This window comes from Leptonychotes weddellii, chromosome 13, assembly GCF_054177405.1.
Source record: "Leptonychotes weddellii isolate Sample4059 chromosome 13, ASM5417740v2, whole genome shotgun sequence".
In the NCBI taxonomy this organism is placed as follows: Eukaryota; Metazoa; Chordata; class Mammalia; order Carnivora; family Phocidae; genus Leptonychotes; species Leptonychotes weddellii.
Window position 1 is genome coordinate 12,127,985 of NC_138381.1, and position 22,973 is coordinate 12,150,957.

Sequence of the window (22,973 nt, forward strand, 5' to 3'; positions counted from 1 at the left end):
CAATATAATCTAAAACGTTTAATTTATAAGCTATAACCCAACACGATAATGTTTAAACGTCTGCTTTATGTATTTTTACAAATCCTTAAAATCCCAAGGACTTGAGATAATTAGGATCTTTGTTCTTTAATGGCTTTCTGTGTGACCTCTTAGTGGTAGGGATTGATCTCAGGACAAGGGCGGGGTAGATTTGGATTCTGTGCCCAGGAGGGGCTCACTTGTGTCCAGCGTGAAGAGGAGAAGGCTCTGCCCTTTCTCTGCCTCAGTCATACCTGCAATTATTTATAATGTTGACATGGAAATGAAGAACGCTCGTTTGTCACCAGGATTGTAATTGGGGAATGAAAGGTCTTTATGACCGCCAAGTCCATTAACACTCTGTTTAGCAATTATGATGATTCTAAACACAACTAAGAACTAGGAAGTCATTTCAGCCCCTGCTATGCAGAAGGGTAACACAAAGGTTACACGCCAAAGGTCACACCCATTAGTCATAAGAGCTTGGCCATCACTCCTAACGGATTTGGGGTGTGTGTGTGTGTGTGTGTGCGTGCGTGTGGAGAGAAAAAGAGAAATACCCATAACCTAAAAGTTACCATTTTAACCATAGTTCAGTGGCATTCCGTACATTCTCAGTGTCGTCCCACCATCCTCACCATCCATTCCAGAGCTTTCTCACCACCCCAAACTGAAACTCTGACTCCATTGAACACAAACTCCCCGTTCCCTCCTCTCCTCAGCAACCCCCCACCCCCGTAACTACTATTTTACTGTCCATGTGAATTTGACCGCTCTAGGCACCTCATACAAGTGAATCACAGTATTTGTCCTTTTGTGTCTGGCTTACCTCACTAACATCGTGTTTTCGAGGTTCATCATGTTGTAGCATGTGTCAGAATGTCATTCCTTTTTAAGGCTAAATAATTCTCCACTCAGAGTTTTTGTTGTTGTTTTTTTAAATGCATGTTCTCACAAGATTGGTTATCATTTTTTTCCGGTCCAAAGAAATGGCACAGACAGTCCATTAGTCCTGAGTGGGCAACAGAGCCTGCAAATTATTAGAAAAATTACGTGAAGAGCCTGACTGTAAGGAAGAGGCTAACGAGGCCATGAAGCCCGGCTCAGGAGTGACAGACCAGCCACCTGAGGCTGCTCCGTGGGGGGCGGACGGTAATGAAGCTCTCAGCGGCCCTTGAGGTTGTCCTTGGGCTGAGGCTCGGGCCAGGCTCGAGATGCTGTGAGTCAGCAGGACGGGGGGGCCCTTTCCATAGGGAGAGTTGAAGAGTTCAGGGAAAGCGAGTAGTCCGTTTCTGAAGCGTCTCCATTCCAAATGGTTAAGATTTTTTACAAGTTTCGGCTTCAGTCATCTGAAAAATCCACTTATGGGACATGATTCATTCCAGAATGCGGGGCGAGAGAGGAGGCAAGGCAGTGGCCATGTGAAAAAGAAGCTAGAGGCGAAGCCGGCGCGGGCTCACCTGCACCTTCCTTTCCTCGACCTTGCTTTCTAGGGCAGAGAATGGAAGGGAACTGGACTTCAGTGCATACGGATATTGGTATTTCGGGGGGAGTTTCTGGCCCTGACTCGGGCATCTGCCTCCAGACTTCAGTTAGCCATCGTGGGACAGTGACACGTGGTCACTTGCGCCTTCACCATGCTCAGTGCCTGTGAGGCTTCTGGGTGTGATCTCTGGCCTTGTGGAGGGCAGCAGCTCAACTAGAAATCTCGCAGTCCAGTGAGTTTTTCCTGAGGCAGTTAAGGATGGCTTCCCAGAGGAGGTGCCAAGAGGCCTGGGGCATGAAGGATACGTAAGAGCTTGCCCTGCGGAGGATGGGAAAGGGTCCCATGTGCAAGTAAAGAGAGTGATGGGAAGGTTGTGACGAGCTTGGGGACGGTACAGAAGTCAGCATGACCAGAATACAGGGGTTGTGGGGTGGAATGCAAGGAGATGAAGCTGGAGGGATAGCCAAGGCTGATTCACTAAAGCCCCGAGTGTCTCCCTGAGGAATTTAGATTTGGTCTTTCATGCGGCGGAGGGCCAGCGAAGGTTTCTAGCAGGATAGTAATTTTCATTGGTGGTGGAGGGGGCAGGAAGGAGGCCAGGTAGGGAAAAGGGGCAGGTGCCCATCTCGGGATGGGGCTGAGCACCTGCACGTGGACACCTGCCTCTTCTTCCCACTGGGATGGGACAACCGTGAAAGATATTTCAAAGGTAGAATCTGTCAGGTTGTGCATAGGAATTGAGGAGTGTGGATACAATTGGACCGTCGTGGAATACTCAGTGCTTAGCACAGGGCAAGCACACAGTAGGTGACGGACGGACGGACGGACTGGACAGCTGTCAGTGTGGATGGTAAGAGCAGCACCAGCAGCGTCACAGGATAGCCCAGCCGTATCGTGATAAAGGAGCTGTTTGTGGGATGTGTGCTCCGTGCCAGATACTTTCTAGATGGCCTGTCTGCGTGAACGTGTTTCTTTCTTAGGACAGTCCGGGGAGCTTGGTGCGCTTTTATCCTTGTAGATGGGGACACAGGGGCTCAGAGAGGTGACTCACGCAGCTGCTTCGGTGGTTGAGCTGGGATTTGAACTCAGGCGTCCACGGGGTACTCCGTGCCCTTAATTGCAGCACTGTGGCCTCTCCTCTTCTGGAGTTTCCTGGAAGCTGCTTGTGTCAAGGCCCCAGGAGTGATGAGTGGGCAACCATAACCAGCGGCAGGATGCAGAGAAGCCTGTTTAGGAAACCATTTATCTCACATAGACATACCATCTGAGATGACCTTAGGAGAAATAACAATGGCAGTAATAACAGCACCACAGTCTTTTCCCTGGCATAAGAAACCAGCTTTGTAATGAAAATGGAATTTCTCTGGGAAAGAGTCCTAGAAAGAGATAGGCCGTTGAGATAAAATAACAAATTGTAAGCTAGTATCAAATTGTTTTCTGTGTGTTTTCCCTTGCAGGCTTGCCTTCTCTGTTGTGTCATTTACTTTGTCCACTTGCCCCCTGCAGATCCACGCCCCCTGTGCCCCCCCCCACCCCCCGCCAGCCCCACAACCCGAAGGAAGAAGGAGTGTGTGCATCTCGAGGCAGTCGTGCTCTACCTTGAGTTGACCCTCAACGTACCTGGCGGGAAGGGGAAGGGGTCCTCTAGGGTAAACATGGCTTTTGGGGATGGAAGCCGCCTGTGGCTTTCTGGAATGAAGGGTGGTGACTTTGGTTTCCCAGGTGGCCCATGGACGGGAATGTGAGCTCCACGGTATTCAGGTGTGCGCGCGCTGTCATGGATCATTACAACCCCAACTGAGGCTGTGTTTTCATGCCATAGGTCAGAGTCGTATAAAATAAACTCTTGTCATAACAAAGGATGTAGCAGCCAGATTACATCTCAGAGCTCCTTCACTCGCTTACCCCAGAGGACACTGATTTTCATGGCAGTGTGGGGGAGGGCTTCTATTTTATGCTGATTCCAACTGGGGGTCTCTGTTGCTCTACCACCGTTGTAAATGGTGATAAATAGTGGTGGCCATAGCAGCATGGAGAAAGAGTGTGGCCTGGAAACCCAGCCAAACGCTCTTGGCTCCAATTTTATGCAGATTCGCCGAACAGAACGCAAATGATTTCCCAGTAATGCGGGACCTCAGTGCTCCTCTGTTTCAGCAGGCTCCCTGGGCTTCTGGCAACAGCCCCCGTAGGGGCGTGGAGGTAAAGGGTGGCTGGCAAGGAGGGGCTCCCAGCGTCGGTGGAGACCCCACCTGGGATTTCACCAGGAGCACCAGCTTTCCCTTTGGCATCCTGCAAGCCAGGACTTCTGGGTTTCAAGAACAGGAAGAGGTCATCACAGACTAATGCTTTTTAAAGTCCTTTATGTGTCCTCTTAGCCCGTGATGTTCCGTGATCACAGTAGACATCCAAACACTTAGGCACCTCACACATATTTTGACTGGGCGTTTAAGACAGTGTGCTAGGCATCGAGAAAAGACTCGTGTGCAACCTTCAAAGCGTGAAACCGTAACAAAGTGTGTCTAAAATCTCCTCCACTGTCTGGCGGTGCCATAGCCCCTGGGCATGTGAAATGTGGCTAGCCTGGATGGAGGTGTGATTGGAGTATAAAATGCACACCAGATTTCAAAGACTTAGTGTAAAAAGATGAATGCAAAAATACTTTATTTTATTTTATTTTTTTTTGCAAAAATACTTTATTAGCAATTTTTATGTTGAACATATGTTGCAATGATAATGTTTTGTATGTATTGGTTTAAATAAGAATATATTAAATGTGGCCACTAGAAAATTTAAAATTATATATGTGGCTCATATTATATTTCTATTGGACAGCACTGGTCTAGACTGCTACCCATTTATTACCCAGTGTGGTTACCTTTTTACTCCCATCTTTGGGTATTATTACATAGGAGGGTAGAAAGAGCTTTCCTTTTTGCACAGATGGGGTATAGTTTAGACAGTTTTGTGGCACATTGTGTGACTCTTTCCCAAGTGCATTCACATCCAGGTTCTTGTTGAGTCCAGTCTTAGTCCACGCAGGGAGGGCCTGGCCATACTTTTAAAGGTGAGTATGTTGAAGGAGAAGAGGAGGCTTGCTCACCTGCCTCAAGAGTTGGGAGTCAGGAGTACAATGTCAGACTTTCGACTTCTAGTCCAGTGCCTGTTAGAAATAAACTAAAAACTTCCAGTGGGAATATTTACTTAGAGACAATAGGACAGGATCCTATTTAGAAATAAATGTCTGTGTTTGTGAATGTACATGCACACAAGCATGTCCTGCAACTGACTGATGTGACACATTCATCAAAGGTTGGAGCCAATGTTCAGTGGAAAAGTGTGACTCATGTTGAATTTTGGGAACCATCAGGTCAAGGTTAGGGGAGGGTTAGTGCATGTTGTCCTGACAAGGGGATGCTTTCTTCTGTTGGAAGTCAGCTGTGGTCATGTCCAGTTCCTGGCAGCATGCAGCAAGGTCAGTGGATCTCACCTGTCAGAAAGGTCTGAGACTAGGTTGGATCATTCATGGGATGGAAGGACAAAGCAGCTACCCTGGACCAAAGAGGCAGGGGATCAGATCCCAGGAGCCCCTTCTGAATTACTTTACTCCCAGCACTTCTAACAGCAGATGTGGAGGTGTTTTCCTCACCCCAAGAACCAGTTCTCCGAATCTCTGGACGTCAGCTAGGCATCCCACAATTTAATTCAATTTTGACACTAACTACCTGGAGTTAGCATCAGATCCCACAGACTGTCCCCCTGCTTTAGACACCAGTGTCTGGGCCACCCACATTTCTGACCCACCAGTTATAAACCAGAGGTTTTCACTACCCCTTCCTCGCATTTGATAATTTATTAGAGTGGTTCATATGACTCGGGAATATACTTGACTTACTATGACTGGTTTGTTATAAAGGATACAACTCAGGAACAACCAAATGGAAGAAATGCATAGGGCAAGGTATGGGGGAAGTGTTGTGGAGCTGTTCTTCAACCTGGAAGCTCTCAGAACCTCATAGTTTAGGGGTTTTAATGAAGCTTCCATTATGTAGGCATGATTGATGAAATCATTGGCCATTGGTGATTGACTCATTCTCTAGCCCCTCTCCCTCCAGAAAAGGTTCCAGGGGTTGGGGCTGAAAGTTCCAACCCCTGTAATCAAGCCTTAGGCTTTCTGGTGACAGGCCTACATCCTGAATGATCTAAGACCACCAGCCACTCGTCATCTGATTAGCATACAAAAGACACTCATCAGTAGAGATTCCAAGGGTCTTAGAAGCTCCTGTGTCAGGAACTCCGGACTAAGGCCGAGTATTATAACAAAAGATACCGCTATCACCGCTGTCTTTCAGGAAATTCCAAGAGTTTTAGGAGCTCTGTGCCAGTAACCGGAGGTGAAGATCAAATATATATTTCTTATTATATCACAATATCACACACTCAATCCAGACAAAGGATGGGGGGAGGTACACTTCTAGTGAAGAAGCTATCAAGGTCAAGAATACGTGGCTGGTCTGGAGGGTGAGATTAGCACAGTACTGAGGGCTAGGGGCCAAGAGCCTTGGGCTGTGTCCCGGCCCTCCGAGTGTTTGCTGTTTGGGCATGTTGCACACTCCTCTGAGCTTGCGTTTCTTCATCTGCAAATCAGAGAGTTGGATTAGAGGGCGTCTCACTAAGATTTTGTTATTCTATGAGTGTTGAAGGCCAGAGAATCAAGTAGAATAGTATTAATATCCAATCAATGATAGCATTGGGGTTTGGTGTTCCTGCTTTTTCTTTTGTCTAATAACCTTGGGGGCCCCTGCGATCCATGGTAAATACCATCACTGGCTTGGACCAGTTATTTGGCCCTGAGTGAGACAGGGGTTGGGTCTAGGATTACCTTAGAGCTTTAGCCGATGCACAGGTGTTGTCGTGTAATATCTACAAACATTTATACCCTTGTCCCTTTCCTGGCTCTCTTCTCTTTACCCCTGTGCTTTCTGTGAGTTATAATTATTTCTTAGCTGATATCTTGGAAGTCTCCCAGTTGTGCAGGTAGTAACTCTCCCCACATTGATCATATGCTTTAGTAAATCACTGCTTGTTTTCTGTCTACAACTGTTTTTGCTGATTTGCACCTCCTATGAATTAGAAAGCTCCTGGGCTACAGATGAAGGCATAAGAATTTCACTCCTTTCCTTTGTAAAGACTAGATTTTAGGGGCGCCTGGGTGGCTCAGTTGGTTAAGCGACTGCCTTCGGCTCGGGTCATGATCCTGGAGTCCCTGGATCGAGTCCTGCATCGGGCTCCCTGCTCGGCGGGGAGTCTGCTTCTCCCTCTGGCCCTCCCCCCTCTCATGTGCTCTCTCTCATTCTCTCTCTCTCAAATAAATAAATAAAATCTTTAAAAAAAAAAAAAAAAAGACTAGATTTTAATTGCTTTTAGGAGGTGTTGGGGGACAAAAGGCCTTGGATCTCGAGAGAGCTTTGTATTTTGTAGAGCATCACCCCAGGAGCACATTCCCCCAGTGAGGGTTCCAGTCACCCCTTCTGCCTCATTATACTTCACTGAGCGCTGAGAAGCCTGGCATCGTTTCTGTTGGAATGAAAAGACTGGCAGAGCTGCCCGAGACAGCAGCACCACAAAACACTGTGGCAGAAGGTTTGGTCTACATACCAAAGCAGCCAGAGTATTAATTGCATTCTCTGTGATCACACAAAAAAAAAAAGGCGCTGAATTATTCTCTTCATGTTTTAAGAATGACAGGCTTTCACTCTGCCAGCCCTAAGCGTAGTGGTATCACATGGCAAGGAGATGCTAGATTTGAAAAAAGAAGTGTAGAAGTGAAGCTCTCTGGTAGGCAGCTAGTTCTTAAAAAAAAAAGATCTAAAGATGAACTGTGTCATAACTGGTACCTGGAGAAGATCGGGAGCGGGGGCGAGGAAGTGTCTCCATAAGTCTACGCAATCTCTTATACTTTCCCATTTTGAGCTCTTGTTTTAAATTTTGAAATGGGACATTTGAAATTGCTAGCTACAGTTTGTCTTTGTTTTCGTGGGTGGATTAGTGAAAACGTGGTACAGGGTTTGTACCAACATGCTGGTGAATATTCCGAATATCCACACCATGCACTCACACCCTCTGGGCCTGTCCAGGAACGTACCCCGTTCACAACCCACACTGACATGTATACCACCCCAACACATGCACGGTCCCTGCCCGGTCACTGTCACCTCTGGACCTGCGGAACATATTTTGTCAAGACTGTTTGTGATGATTTAACTTGGTTGGGAGGAGAATAGATAAAGCAGGTGTCAGCCTGTGTGTTGGGGATTTTCCTCTGATGAAAATTGTTATTCTGTGCAGCACCCCACCCTCCCTTCACAACCCCGAAAAAGAGAAGTATGTGCGCTGCTGATGTTCAGGGTTTGAGTGTGTTTTCGTTTAAAGTGTTGGGGGGATCAGAGAGCATTTCGTTCTGGGTAGTGAGGTCCGGAGAAGTGTTTTGGTTTCATGTGATTAGACCTGTCTCACCAATCCTGCTGCTTGTGGACTCTCTGTGGTGGCAGGGGTGTCGGGGAGGGGGCTGGCTGCAGGGGAAGCAGCCACTGAGAGCCTGGCTGGGCGCTGGTGGGAGGAGGCTGGGGCCAGCCGGGGGCTGGGGCCATATGTTCATGGGAGGCTTCGAGCCCAGCTCCACTCTTCTGAACTTGCCCTGCCAGAGCATGCCTCTAACCAAAGCGAGGCTCCAGCAGCCACCGGGTCATGGTGTGAGAGTCATTGCTGACATGACTTGTCATCTGCAACAGGAGGATGCCCAGATCGTGAAAACCTTCCATCTTTGGGCTTGTTAGCCCACTGTGTGCAGTAGGGAGCTCGCTTTTATTTCCTGCTGCATGGTGTGGGAGAGCACCTCACTCCATGGAAACTTCTGCAGCAGAAACCTTTTCTGACAGTCCCCCCGGCATACACACACCTATTTCACCCACAGAGTCAAAGAGAACCGTTAAGCCATTCCTCAGTGTCATATCTCGTGGGCGAAGGACCATTCATTTAAGACGTTGGTGAGAATGGTTCTGTCGTTGTCTTCTTGCGGAGATCGTTTCATCCAAGCCCGTTCACAGAGCACCTGCTTGGTGCCGCACAAACCCTTCTGTGCGCGAGCCCCGCTCTGTGATCAGAATGCAACTCCCCGCCTGGAATTGTGAATGTTGGCAATATAGAGAGCCTGCATGATTTCTTACCCATGTTCCTTGGTTCAGAAGGAAAACCTTTCTAAAATTTTGTATTTTGTTTCAGTGTTCACCTTAATCTATCGGATAGCCATCCATTCATATCTAGTATGACCATAAAGGTTGCTGTCCATGCTGGGACACTTAAAAGGGTGAAAGGAGGTGTTATTAATTACTGGGACATCGGGAGAAACTGAGATGGTCCCAGGCACAGGCACCCACAGTAATAACCCCGAATGTATTCATCTTCTTAAGGATTGGGCATGATTTTTTAAAAAAAAATTGTGGCTGGATCCTTTCTGCATTTTTCTGAAAACCAAATGGACTGTTTTGTAGGTTTCCATGTCAGAACAAACCACCCTGCAAATATACCCATGAGAACCACTCTAGTTGACCTGTTACGTCTTTCCCTGGGTCTTGTCTGGACTCCGTATTTCCACCCCGAAGAGGCGGCCACACAGAGTTTTCCCATTGCACCCCAAGAGGGTGTTTGCTCTGTTTGTTTCACTTTCTGTGAATGATGCCAGGCGCAGGTTTGTGGATCCGTTGACACTTGATGAATATTGGTTTCCGGAGCTGACGAGGGCCTGTTGAAGAGCGTTAGGCCACATGTGACAGTAGCTGTCCAACTAGGTAATGTTCCCATCAACACGGTCCTGTGAGTCCTTGATAAGAAGACTGATGACTTTTTGAAAAATATAGAATATTTTTCTCATAGCCGTGAACTTCCATCTCCTCAGTCAAAATAATAATATACTTTGGGAACAATTTAGAGATTCTTTCAACAAATAAAGAATGTAAACCAAGCATATATGCCTCAAGAATTTGACATTGGAAGAAAATCCGCTTCATCTCACTAAGTAACTCTCGTGAAAACCTCATCCTTTTTTTTTTTTTTTTTTTTGCTTTTTTTGCACTTTTCAGTCTGCAGCTAAATTAGGCCACAGGAAAAGGATATCGTACCTTCAAAGAGCCAGTGAGGTTGGCTGGGTTCTTTCTATTCGTGGAAAGAGCTGTGGGTGCTGAGGGTAGAAGTCAGGCTTCTGTTCCATGCTAAGGTGGGAAGGTTCGGTCTTGAGATGCATCGCTCGGCTGTGGAGGAGTGCACAGATGTTGAGCGGCTTTATCAACATCTTCGAGGCGTTTGAAATGTGTTGATAATGACCTGGGAAAGAGAGACGGGCGGGACAAGGGTGGGAGTAGGAAAGGAACATTCCTCCTACACAGCGCGCACATCTTCTCTTGTTTTTGTACCCGTGGTGGCTGCAGATGAAGTGAATTAGGTTATTCGTTTCCCTTGCCTTCTACCAGACATGAGTGTTTCTCGAAGCCCGGGGTGCTTTTGGCCTGCTGAGCGAAACACAAAGGAAGTCTGTGGAAGGAGAGCTGGCCCGAGCAGTGGGCAACATTCTCCTCCTTCCATCGTGCTCCCTCTCTCCGGTCGGAGGCCAATAGTGGGGTTTAGCTTGGGTTTTGTTGAAAAAGATTGCTGCTATGGCCCTTATTATGGGTGAGATGTGGCGGTGTTTTCTTTGTTTCAAGTTAAAAACCAGTTTTAGGAATGCTCTTTTGCTTTAAAAACATGTTTTGAGGGGGCGTGCTGAGTAAATGGTTTGGAAGGCCCTTGAATACTGTTTCTCTCTCTCTCTCTCACCTCTTTTCCTGACTTTCTTTCCAGTGACTTTCTCTATCCCCACAGCTTCGGTATCACATACAGGTGGCTGATTCTGGAACGGGTATCTCTGCAGAGTCCAGTTCTGCCTATGTACTGTTTCCTGATGAAGCTTTCCTCCCAGATTTCCTGTGGGCAGCTCAAACCTAACATATCATCAAAAATACTTAATGCAGGACTAAACTCATTATCCTCCTTCTAGAACCTTTCTCGGACTTCGCCGGTTGGCTCCACTCGGCACCATCATCCTGATCACCCTGAGGCAGGACTTAGGATGCTTTCTTCGTGCTTCTGCTCCACACCTACGCAGGGAACCACCCAGGCCCTGCCATCCTCCGTGTCTCCCTAGGCTTGCTGCCCTTTGTAACTCTTGCCTAGGAGATCCCATTAACCTGCGCAAGTTTTCTCCTCACTCCAGTTAGTTTATGACTTGTAACAGACTTGAAAATTCTTCCCTGATTGAAAAAAAAGGCTCCTCTTCTTCTGGAAGAAAAAGGAGCCTCCTGCTAAGTTCCTCCCTTCCTGTGAGTGCTCGCCCTTCAGCGGTCCCTGCTGCTCCGTAGCAAGATTTGCTACCCCTCAGACCCATCCAGTCTTCTCTGCTCTGGGCATTTTTGTTCCTGTTATTTTTAAATCCCATAGTGCTCTGCTTCCATTGAAGTTTTCCAAAATTCTGCATCTGTTAAGGCTCAGTTCCCCTGGAGGAAGGAAAGTGTCCCTATTGGAAGCGACTCCGCTGACCCCTACATTTCTGCCATGCTTCCAACCTTCCTGGGGCCTCACTTCCAAGCTCTGATACCGCTTCCATACACAGATGTTTGCTGTCCTTTTCTTTCTTCCTCTCCTAGGTTGTAAGTGTGTTGAGACCCAGCCCCACCTCTTCTGCATTTGCCTGTTCACCACCATGCCTAAAACTGGTCTCGTACTAGTACGTGCTCAATGACATTTGCCAAATGAATGACTCAGCGAGTGAAGTATAGTGGCCTTGCCATCTCTTACTTTAGGATTTGTTCACTTCTTTCCTGGCTTCATTCATTCATTCATTCATTCAACAGTTAATATAGTGAGTGCCTGCTACAGCATTAAGCATGTGGATTCATCAGCAAGCAAAACCAAGATCTCTACCCGAAGGTGCTTACATTCTACCTTCTTGCCAAGACTCCCATCTTTGCAGTCACTCTATTCAGCTCTTGAAGAAACAGAACTGCAGTTATTTTAAATATTATTAACTTTATATTTTGTCATTCTGTGATTGAACCTTGCAGCCAGGAAGTTCTGCCTTCTTGGTAGTTTGCAACTTTGAGGATCTTGTTCTTAAAATTGGCTACATATCCCAGTGGCTGGGAGGGTGTTGGAAACGCTACTTCTTTTCGCTGCCTGACGACCAAAATCAAGGCATTTTGCAAATTGCTCAGAAAGAGTGACATAAGTCTCCTTGATTTTGAGGGTTTTTTTAATCTGCAGCATTGAAACTTTTGCTAGGCTGCTGCCCCTGCGGTAGGAGCAACTCAGTGCTCACCTTCCTTTGTTATTTGCTACATATTATAAAACAAAAGCAAAAACAAAACAGCAGTGAATTACATCCTGGCATCAGTAAGAAGGGAAAACAACTGTTTTTCAAAGTTCGATCTGTATGTTACCAATAAGGGAGAAATTTATATTTTGTCGTGTAGGTATATGAAAATAGGGCAGTGTTAGTGGTAAACACATTAATGGAGAATGTGCCTCAAGTCTTTATTGGACCCATAATCATTCTCTATTTGTGATTTTGAATGACTGTTGGTCACAACACACAGACTCGCAATAACGTGCCATCTTCATGTAGGACTCTCTAGCTACAAGTTCTTTTTTATTATAGCTGCGGTGAAACAGTATTTGTGGAAAGAGATTGCTCTCAATGCCAAAACCCAGCAATTTTGTTTTCAAATTCCTGAAAACTAAAAAAAGAAATCTTGGTGACATAAATGTTCCAAATTCAAAATATCCAAAAGTGAACTCATCAACTTCCTCCTTGAGCCTGCTGTTCCCTGTCTGTCTTGTCTGGGTAGTGATATCACCATCCACCCAGACAAAGCCCAAACCCTTAGATCATTTTCAACTCAGTTGTTCTCATCTGTGAGGTGGAATTTTCCTGGATGATCCCTGAAGATCCTTTCCAACTCTACAACTGTGTAGCCTGCAGTTCTGTGGTTCCTTCTTGACACGAATTCCCCACACAGCTCAATCCCACCTTTGAAATCTCTCACCGAGAGAGATGTGAATTGGCCTCGCTCTCTTTGAGCACCACCTGTTCCCAGCCCCGTTCATTCTCTTTGCCAAAATATCTTCCTAAAACACCTGTTCTAGACCTTGAGAAATCCTTATTTTCTCTGAGCTTCTGTTTCCTTGTTAGTTTGTGACTGGTCAAGAGTATAAAATTATTAGCCTAAAGAATTCTTAATATTTTCTAAGAAGATTGGCTCCTAAAGAAGCCGCTTTGTCTTGCTAATTCAGGTGACTGGTGGGAAGACCAGAAAAGCAGTCAGTTGCTCTGAGTAAGAAATGGTACCATGGAGCTATTGGGGTAGGAGAGAAAGAAGGAAAGGGAGACAGGAGAACAGCTAGTACAGGAGTAAGAGGTGTGGGGAGAGGAGTATGCAGAGGAGGTTTAGGGTGAGTGTTGCTGTGGAATGTGCTGGTTATCTCCTCGGTGTCCTGCATTGGAGACCTGCATTCCTTCCAGGCCCTCAGAGCTGTGTGGGGTGCCTTTTGGATGGGTCTTCATATTGTCAGGGGAGTCAGGAGACCCAGATCCACAATGGGGGTAGTAACATCTACTCCGTGGGGTTATTACGAAGTTATCGTGAGAGTGCTGTGCCTGGCAGTTTGGGTACTAAGGAAGTGTTGACCTTCTTCCCATGATTCTCTGCCACCTCCAGTCTCTCCATGTCACATTCCACCCCTCACCCCAAAACTGCCCCAAATCCTAACTCTATGGCTTGGTATACAGGGCCTTCTGGGCTGGCACTGGTCCTCGTTCCAGCTTACCTCTCACCCCCTGTCTCCTCTCTGCTTCCTGCTCCCTGCCCCCCAACAGCCCCAATCTCTTTGTTGAGTCTCTCCTTCAATCAGAACTAACTTTCCCTTTGTCTGGGTTCTCTCTGAGTTTACATGAAGCACAGTAGGTTTGCATCATAATTATTCATGTATGTCTGTGTGCCCCCCAACTGTGTAAGATGTTCTCAATTCATATCTGATGAACTGAAATTCATTCCTAAACAATTGCAGCAACGTTAAGGATCATAAAAGGAAGAGTAAGGCATGTCTTTTACGTGGTGCTCCCATTTCATACATAGGTAGCACTCCTGATCGGGGGCAGATTTTATCTGACCCACGTCTTGAAGCTGTGGGTGCCTCACAGTGTCTGTGGTCTGATTTCACAGAGCTGTCATAGGGTCAGAGCCCCCCAGGAGACCCTTTTAGGACACAGTCCAGATATACCCAGAGCAGGACGGGCATCCTGGCCCTGACAGAGCCTGGCAGGCTGCTGCTGCAGAAAGTGGGGGCAGAAAGCACCTCCACCTCCCCACACCCCCATCCGGTAGTCTGTCTGCTGTCGGGTGTAGGTGACCAGCAGAAGGCCAGGAATACAAAGACGCGCTCGCTGAACGGAATCTTGAGTGCACTTCCAGGCTTTTCCAAACGAGGGCTGAGACAGAGCAGGCACCCCGCCCCCCCCATTCATTCCCACACCTCGCACCACCTTGATGTCACGTCTCTCCCTTCCTCGGTGAGCCTCTTGGTGCAAGCCAAGCTCAGCGCTCCGTTCCCGTGTAACAGCCGCGACACATGGCTCACGTAGGTTCCGTGTGTGGCGCACACAGGCCTCTAGAAGCTTCTCCCATCCAGCCCCTCCGCAGCCATAACCCATCTTGTATTTGCCTATGCTCCCCTTTCACAGGCTTGCGGGGAGGGTGCACTCTGCAGCGGCCTCCTCACCCGGACACAGCTCCAGGTGAGGCCATGCATCCCTGGGGAGCTGTCCGGAGCGCCGCCAGGGCTCCTCCCGCCGCCTAGGGCTCCGTTCCCGAGGTCCACCAGAGACAGAACACACCAAGGGCAGAGCCTCCACCGGCCTTTTCCTTCCCAGCCAGCCCATCTCCAGGGTGATGGTCTTCAGCGGGGGACAACAATCCCTCATTCCTTGCCAGGGGAGCTGAGTGCACAAGGCTCTTGGACGAGTGAGAAGTTCCCCCCGTGATCTTTGCTTTTCCATCTGAAATGAATCCTTGTTCCAGCCCCCCTTCCTCCAGCTGCTGTATATAGGCCCTTCTTGGTCCCTTGGGTGGTGTAAGCGCAGGTGAGCAGGCCGTGGCTGGCCCTGAAAGACAGGGCGAGGTGGGGAGCCGGGAGGCTCACAAGACCTCTGTGCCTCTGCGACCCCTTGCCGGCAACTCCTTCCCCTGTATTCCCGGCGGCTACACTCGCTGGAGTGGAGCCTGGGAGGAGCTCGCCCCTTTGACCTTCCGGGTTCTCACGGTCTGGATCCAGAGCTGCGTAAGCCTGTCTTGGGTCTGGGGGAGGAAAAACCCACACTTCTCTCCCGCTCTACCTAGAATACACTGCAACCAGAAATGTAGTCAAGGTGCCCCTCCCGTGGCCTTTTTAAATAAGGTGTTTGCATTGTTAGGGACAGCACCGTTCTCGGCTCTGAAATCTTAACGCTCTTGAGTCATGGGTTTGAAGGTACCTTTTTTGGATCTAAAATTTCAAAGCAACAAACTGGTTTTAAGGTCCCCGTTGATGTTGGGAGAAGCCCTACCACCAGGTACTACAGAGTCCACACATGGGACAGGGATACGGGGCCTCGTGTCGAGGCAGGGCCCAGGCCAAAGCCTCACATGGCCACCTTGTTCTGAATGACCCTTGTGAAGAGTCCGAATGCCTTTGGTACAACTCAGGTCCTGGGAATATCTCCTTCTGGGGCCCTCAAAGAGGGGAGACTATAATCAGGACCACATTTGGGTCCTTGCATGAGAGCCCTGCAGAATTATGTGTGATCCTCCCCCCTCTACCCTGCCCTGGTTTGGGGAACTCTTATGCTTCTGAGTGGGGAAAAAGCTATGGCTGATCTGATTCTGGGGCTCCTGCCAACACCAGTACCCTCATCTCAGCCCTGACTTCGTTTACCTCACAGGACTTGAGTGAGCTCTGCGCCCAGAGGGAGCCCCACCTGGTCCTTAGCTTGGCATGGGGGCATCTTGACCAGATTTTTGGTTGTTATAGACGAAATATTTGTGTCCCTTCCCAAAATTCACGAAACTCATAGCTTTTGGGAGGTGATGAGGTCATAAGGTGGATCCCTCATGAATCTGATTAGGGCCTTTATAAGAGAAACCCCAGAGAGCTCCCCTACCCCTTCTGGCATGAGAGGACACCGAGATGGCTGTCTGTGAACCAGGAAGTGGGTTCTCCTGAGATATGGAATCTGCCAACACCTCCATCTTGGACTTCCCAGCGTCCAGAACTGTGAGAAATAAGTTGCTGTTGTTTATAGGCCACCTGGTCGATGCTCTTCTCTGATAGCAGTCTGAGCCGACTAACACACCAGGGTCTCAACCTTGGCCGCACATTGAAATCACCCAGGGAACATTTAAAAATACCAGGCCACACCTCAGACCGATTTAATCAGGATATATGAGGGTGGAGGGTGGAAGGTGGGACCCGGGATTCGGACGCTCCCCCCGGCGAAGACTGCCAACCCCACGCTTCCAAGCCTCCGGCGACACACAGGTACCCCTTTTGTTGACCTGCTACAGTTAGGACCACAAAAGCTGGATCCCGGTTGCGCAGGAAAGGAAAGCTTCTTTTGTGTCACTGAAGGGTCTGAAGTCAGATTTTCCATTGGAATAAGACACAAATGCCAAGTTTATTTTAAAAGTGCTCTTGATCTACCTCAAATGAGGAAGTATAGAGAATCCTGTGGGAGCCATTTATTCTCACATTTGAATGCGCCTTTCGCTTCCTCTGCACCAAGCCTGATGGCATTCCCCATCACCAGAGGGGTCCTGTGGCTTACTGGGAATGTAATTGAACTGAAAATTCTGGGGTTGTGCACTGGGTGACTGGGAAAGTGACTGAAGTGGTTTTTCACTACACGGTGAAAAGTGATGTGGAGAGAATAGGCGTCTTTATAAATTGCCCACTTTTCTGTCATGTTTCTAGGTTAGGACATGGGTCTCACAAGCAGAGGGTCATTCCTGGCTGAATCTGTCCAGTGACGATTTATCTAAAACTTTAAAAGGAGAAGAGCAGGCACGGTACATTTGCATTCAGTTATAACCACACAAACTTTTTTTTTTTTTTAAAGATCTTATATATTTATTTGACAGAGAGAGAGAGACAGCAGCAAGAGAGGGAACACAGCAAGGGGAGTGGAGGAGGGAGAAGCAGGCTTCCCACGGAGCAGGGAGCCCGATGCGGGGCTCGATCCCAGGACCCCGGGATCACAACCTGAGCCGAAGGCAGACACTTAACGACTGAGCCACCCAGGCGCCCCCCACGCAAACATTTTTAAGCTAACAAAATAAACAACTAAATTGGTGGTTTGTTTTATTACCAAAATGGTCGAGTTGCAGAGGCAGGAAAGCGTCTACTTCCCAGACTGGAAAAGGTTAAGTGTTCTTGTCAAGGAGGACCAAAAACTTGAAAAGCTCTACTATTTGGTTGAATTTCACTAAAATCAGAAAGTGATCCATTTGATAGCTAGCAACCAAAAAGACCTTTTGTGGTGACACAGAATGTTTTTAATTCTGAGAGATGGGCTTTTCAGAACTCTGCAAATGACATTTGTTTTTGGCATTTGGTGTTTTTGTTGCCATGTTTATTGCCTTTAGTTCCAAGTGGGAGTAGTTTTCTGCTCCTAATTACCCAAAAGGCAAGAAAAAAATAACTAGAATTAAAAAGGGGTGGGGAGGGGAAATATGTCCTGAGAGTTTCATTAATTGCAAAATGAAGTTAAATGGTGCGTTCGATAAAAGTACTTCTCAGAACCGATGGAAGATTTCTCAGAAAGAGCCCATTAAAGCTGGATCCTTTAAAGCAGTGGAAATCCCAGGAACAAAAGCCAAATGCTTGGGAATTGAGTTTCAGAAGAATTTTTGAATTGGTGCAGCTTGGTAATTTACAAAATGGGATGGAATCGCAGACTGTTCTAAAATCTGTTCAGCTAAAATGGGATAATACATTTAGCTTACATGGACCATGCACACTCAGCGCTTGCTCTTATTATATTATTTACGGCCATTTATCAAGCATTTTCCTGTGAGCCAGGACCAGTGTTTTGACAGTGGTGATTTTACTTCTGATGATTACAAAGATTCAGTGCCTTTCACAGAAGTCGTTAGTAGATTATACAAGGGTCATAATGCCAACTCTTTGGTGTTTCAAGTCAGTAAAACCTGTAATGGCATTTGAAATATTATTTAGGTAGATGTTAAAGCTAACCTTGAAAATAAGATTTTCATTTCATTGACATGCCTTATAGATTGGGTCTCTCTATTCAGGAGGAGAAAAGGAAAATAAACGAAGTCAACTTTCTTTATTGCTTAAACCGTGGGTTAAACTGGATATGTGGGCAGATCATTTTCAAGGCCATGATTAGGCTATTGCATGCAAATCTGGGCTTTTGAAGATTGGAAGCAATTCTGATAAACTCCCAGGGTAAATTCTGATCCTTTGGCACATGAGAGAAATAACTACTAGTAGCGTCTCATGGATTGAAATTGCTATTTAAAGATAATCAGAGGGACGCCTGGGTGGCTCAGTCGGTTAAGCGTCTGCCTTCGGCTCAGGTCATGATCTCAGGGTCCTGGGATTGAGTCCCACGTCGGGCTCCCTGCTCAGTGGGGAGCCTGCTTCTCCCTCTGCCTGCCACTCCCCTGGCTTGTGTTCTCTCTCTCTCTGACAAATAAATAAATGAAATCTTTAAAAAGAAATAAAAAAATAAAAATAATCAGAGTTGCTGTTAAATATCATCAAAGGGTGACCTGTAGCTTAACCCTCTGAATTACGTATGCCGAGAACTTGGGGTAACGGAGCTAAATGAATTGAGTTATTAGGTCAAGAAATATTAATGCCCTTTTAATCAACTATAATCTTTAATTTAGTGATCGGTATTAAGTTCACCTTAGCTAACGACGGCGATGGGCTATGGTTATGCTACAAATAGAATACTTGGTGAAGCTGATAATACTGGTTACTGCTGTGGACTCCTTTTAGTTCACTCCTTACCATTAGAAATTCCTGTTGGTATTTGTGTTGACACATGAAACAACTTAGGGAAATTGTCCACTGATATTGGATGGACTAATAAAAAACCAGCAACTACCAACAGCCAGACGAATAACCCATGAGCCTCTATGGGTGTCTTCTCTCTACTGTGAGCGTGTTAAAGTTAACTTCTCCGGCTTGTGGCAGTACCTTGCAATAATGGTTGCTACCATGTCTTTTTTTTTTTAATTTTAAAGTCGTTTTAAAAATTGTGGTAGAATGTATACAACATGAAATTTACTACTTTGACTATTTAAAAATGATTTGGAAGCGGCGTTGTGCCCGTCACCACCATCCGTCTCCAGAACTTTTCTCATTTTCTCAAACAGGAGCTCTGTACTCATTAAGCACTAACTCCCGATTACCCCCTCTGTCCCTCACCCGCTGGCAACCACCACTCTACTTTCTGTCTCTTAGGAATTTGACAACTCTAGGTACTTCGTGTAAGTGGAATCGTACTTATGTCACTTAGTGTTATATCTTCAAGGTTCATCCACGCTGTAGTGTGTGTGTCAAAATTTCCTTCCTTTTTAAGGCTGAATAATATTCTATTGTATGTGTATACTACATTTTTGTTGGGTGCGTATCGAGGAGTGGAGCTGTTTAGAGGTGATGCCAGCTGGTTTTCCGGAATGGTTGTATCAGCTTACGCTCCCACCAGCTGTGTAAGAGAGTTCCCGATAGTCTGCCTATGCTGCAAATTTAGAATTGTCAGTCTTCTTATTTTGGATATTCTAGTGTGTTTGTAGTGGTACCACATTGTGGGTTTTTTGTGTTTTTTTTTTTTTTTCATTTCTCTGGTTACCAGTTACTGATTACTGATTGTTTTTCATGTTTATTGATCATCCTCTTTTGTGACATGCTTGTTCAAGTCTCTTGCCCGTTTTTCATCTGTGTTGCCTGTCTTTTTATTATGGATGTGTAGGAGTTCTTTACACTTCTTGGTTTGAGCCCTTCATTAGTCATATGTGTTGCTCAATATCTTCTTCCCCCGTGACTTCTCTTTTTACTCTCTTAACAGACTCTTTTGATGGAAAGAAGTTTTAATTTGAATGCTGCCTTATTTACCATCCCAAGGTCATGAAGATTTTCTCTAACGTTAACTTCTGAAAGTGGTATCATTTTGCCGTTCACATTTACATTCATATAATGTGCCTGGAATTGAGTTATGTGAATGATTTGAGTTAGGAGGGCAAAGTTTTCTGTTTTTCCCCACGTGGATATCCAGTCAACTGGTGGGGGGGAAACATCTTTTTTTTCTGATGCTCTGAATTGGAATTTTCAAAAATTAGGCGTCCGTATATGTGGGGGTCTGATTGTGGGCTCTGTGTTCTGCTCCACGGGTCTTTTGCCTACACCCATGGCAACGCCACACTGTCCTACTTGTCGTCACTTTACAGGTCTTGACATCCAGTAGAACGTTCTTTACCTCATTTTCTTTTCCTCAAGGGTATCCTGGCTGTATTTGGCCATTTGGCTTCCCTTTTTGAGTCGGTTTATCGAGGTCCACAAAAATTCCTATTGACATTTTGATTTGAATAGCATGTATTCCTGATAATTTCTGAATACAAATCCATATCGGGAAGGGGAGGGACAGAGGCATGATAAAAAAACAAAGATGAAGAAGAGAATAAGAGAGTCCATCACCGCACCAGCCAGGGTTGGGTGATCTTAAAAATACCATGTTTGGTTTTTGAGTGACATTTGTTGGGTATGAGATTATAGAAGTTGATTGTTTTTTCAGGGACTTGGCCTTCAAGAATGCAATATTGGCTTCCATGGTGTTTCTCTGCGGTGAGTAGAGAGGGTGGATGGGACGTCGTGAGGATTAGGCGCAGTGCCATGTCGGCATCATGCCACACAGTTGTCCTGATAAGATGGTTATTTAGAAAAATTTGCCCCCCTCCTTTTCGCTGGCTTCTTTCCCTTTTATTGCTCTTCCACTGGGCAAAGGGGGCCGCATGAGAAGCATGATCAGTGCAAGGAAGAGCACATCTTGGGGCGGCTGTGGGAGGATTTGCTGGTTCCCAGGCAGGTGGAGCCCTATTTGTAAGACCAAACTTCAGTTTGTCTTCTGTTTGTCAGCAAATGGTTAATAGGTGCCCGTTATGTATCAGGCACTATTAGTGGTGCTTGAGAACGAGATAGCAAGTCCTCGCTCTCCTCGAACTTAGTTCTGGTAGCAGAGAATGTCAGTATACAGTTCAGTGCAAAATTTCATGTTGGGCATTGATAAATTCTGTAGAAGGAAAAAGGAGGGTGAGGGGCAGTGGCAGGGGTGGAGGAAGGTAGCCCTGTGGATGTATGAGAGACACACGGGGGAGCTGGCCGTGTTCAGGGGGGCGGCTCGGAGTGAGAGGGCATGGGAAGGGAGGTGGAGGGAAGTAGGCCCGCCCTGACCCAGATCTCACTTTTTATGACAATATTAATGACACTCCTTTTACTCTCCTGCAATGAAATTTGTAGGAAATACAACTGACCTACCCACATAATTGCAAATCACCCATGGAATGCCTTAACCATATCTAAAGGAAACACACAAAAAAAGAGTCGGTTGTAATAAAACGACTATTTCAACATGTCAGGGTAGGCATGGCTACACTGGATGTCTTTGTGGGGTGGTCACGTGTTCGGGGTCCCTGCGTAGAATCCCCGGAAACGTGGCAGCCGTAAAGGCAGGTGCTGTAGATGTGTTACATAGGCAACTCAGTGGCACTCGGTGTGGCCTTTAGTGATGTGAGATTTCTGAAGTGGTGACGCTTCGGAGTAAAGTTCTAAACAACACAAAATATATCACTCCCTCCTGCATTCCTAGATTCTTGTTTATGCAGATCTCGGAGAAAACGCTTCGTGTTAACCTGTAAAATGGAGTCAGGTTTCTCACTGGAAGGGACATCCAGGGGACGTTGGAAAGTCATAAGGGATGTGGGATATTTCTTGGTCAGGCTGTGACCCTCTAAACACCACCGGTGACCCCCAATTATTAAGTGACTACCAGGACAGTCCCTGCGGATTTCCTGAACGCCCCTGGGGTGGTCTGCTGCCCTCAAGAAGCACTGTAGGCTCTGGTAGGCTCTCGAAAGAATTTCAGATTTTGTTTTGTGTGGGATGGGAAGCCAATGGATGGTTTTGAGCAGAGAAGTGAGGTGATCGGACTTAGGTTTTAGAGGAGTCTCCTGACGATAAATAGAACGGAGACTGAGGTTTCAACATCTCTCAGTGAGAACTTGTTCCCCTGAGAGAAGAGCTGCAGCGGGGCCGAGCTGACCTCAGTCTTTCCCCCATGAAAATCTGTCTGTCTGCCCCCGAGCTTCCCAAATCCCCCATCGGAGGGCCTCTGTAAGCAGCTCAGCCGAATTGGCTGTCCGCTTCAGCGTGCCATCCCCATGGTGTCTGTGCCCCAGACCCTTTCCAAGCATGGGTGCTGGCTGTCCCCTCATCCCCATACACACCCCTCATCGGTTTTTACTCCCCTTCCTACAATAAATGACAGATCCATGCCAAGCAGTTAGGAGTAGCTTTGTAGTTGAACTTCACACTTGGGTTCTTTTGCCGGGGCGGCCCCCCCACCCAAGCCTAACCCCCTCCAGCGCACATGCACCCCTCTTGGATCTGCTGCCCCCGCTCCAGACTTTGCTTTGGGCCTGCAGTCACAGAAGCATTTCCTGTAACTGGAATCCTCCATGCCAGGCCTGCCAGACAATAGATAGATAATTGGATAAATCCTAAACTGGAAACTGCAAACAATAAAAGAGAACACTACACGTAATGTAGTGTGCATGCTCCTCGGAGCTTGGCTGTTTACATATGAAACTACTTAAGCAAGTCCTTTATTTTTCAACAACAATGAAACTCGTTTAGTCATGAAACTCAGGGGCCCTCTCAGAGTGTGTTTAAGAAAAGACTCAGGGCTGTATCGTGTTTAGCACCAGAGTGGAAAGGCACGTTCCAAATTCCCTTCTGTCCTGTGGGCCTGGTGGGTGTGGGGATGTTGAGGATGTCGGGCGAACACAGTGAGGAGGGCGCTCCCTGCAGCTTGCCCTGCCTGGGGGCAGAAGTGGCAGGAGAGAAGCACATGATCATTGCTGTTGTGTGTGTGTTCTAGTGAAATCTCACATTATTTCACTCAGCAGTCTTCAGGTCACCCCAACTTTGGCCATCAAAAATTATTTCCAGATTTTTTTGACAGTAACGGATATTGGAGCAAAAGAATGAATGTGTATACCATAGTGGCTAGATAAATACTTCCTCGGGGACCACACACACACTTAGGAAG

The 22,973-nt window shown here is 46.8% G+C and overlaps 1 protein-coding gene and 1 long non-coding RNA gene across 3 annotated transcripts in view; one reads left to right on the forward strand and one right to left on the reverse strand.

Annotated features, from left to right (window-relative positions):
* BCL2 (BCL2 apoptosis regulator) overlaps positions 1-22,973 on the forward strand; it is a 173,241-nt gene that overhangs the window by 16,107 nt on the left and 134,161 nt on the right. The gene's annotated exons all lie outside the window — the stretch shown is intronic.
* LOC145716732 (uncharacterized) overlaps positions 949-22,973 on the reverse strand; it is a 56,292-nt gene continuing 34,267 nt past the window's right edge. The window contains exons 2-3 of the long non-coding RNA XR_014139565.1: positions 9,679-9,880; positions 949-2,778 (exon numbers count right to left, since the gene is read on the reverse strand). This is a non-coding gene — a long non-coding RNA (uncharacterized LOC145716732). The remainder of the gene's footprint in view (positions 2,779-9,678; positions 9,881-22,973) is intronic.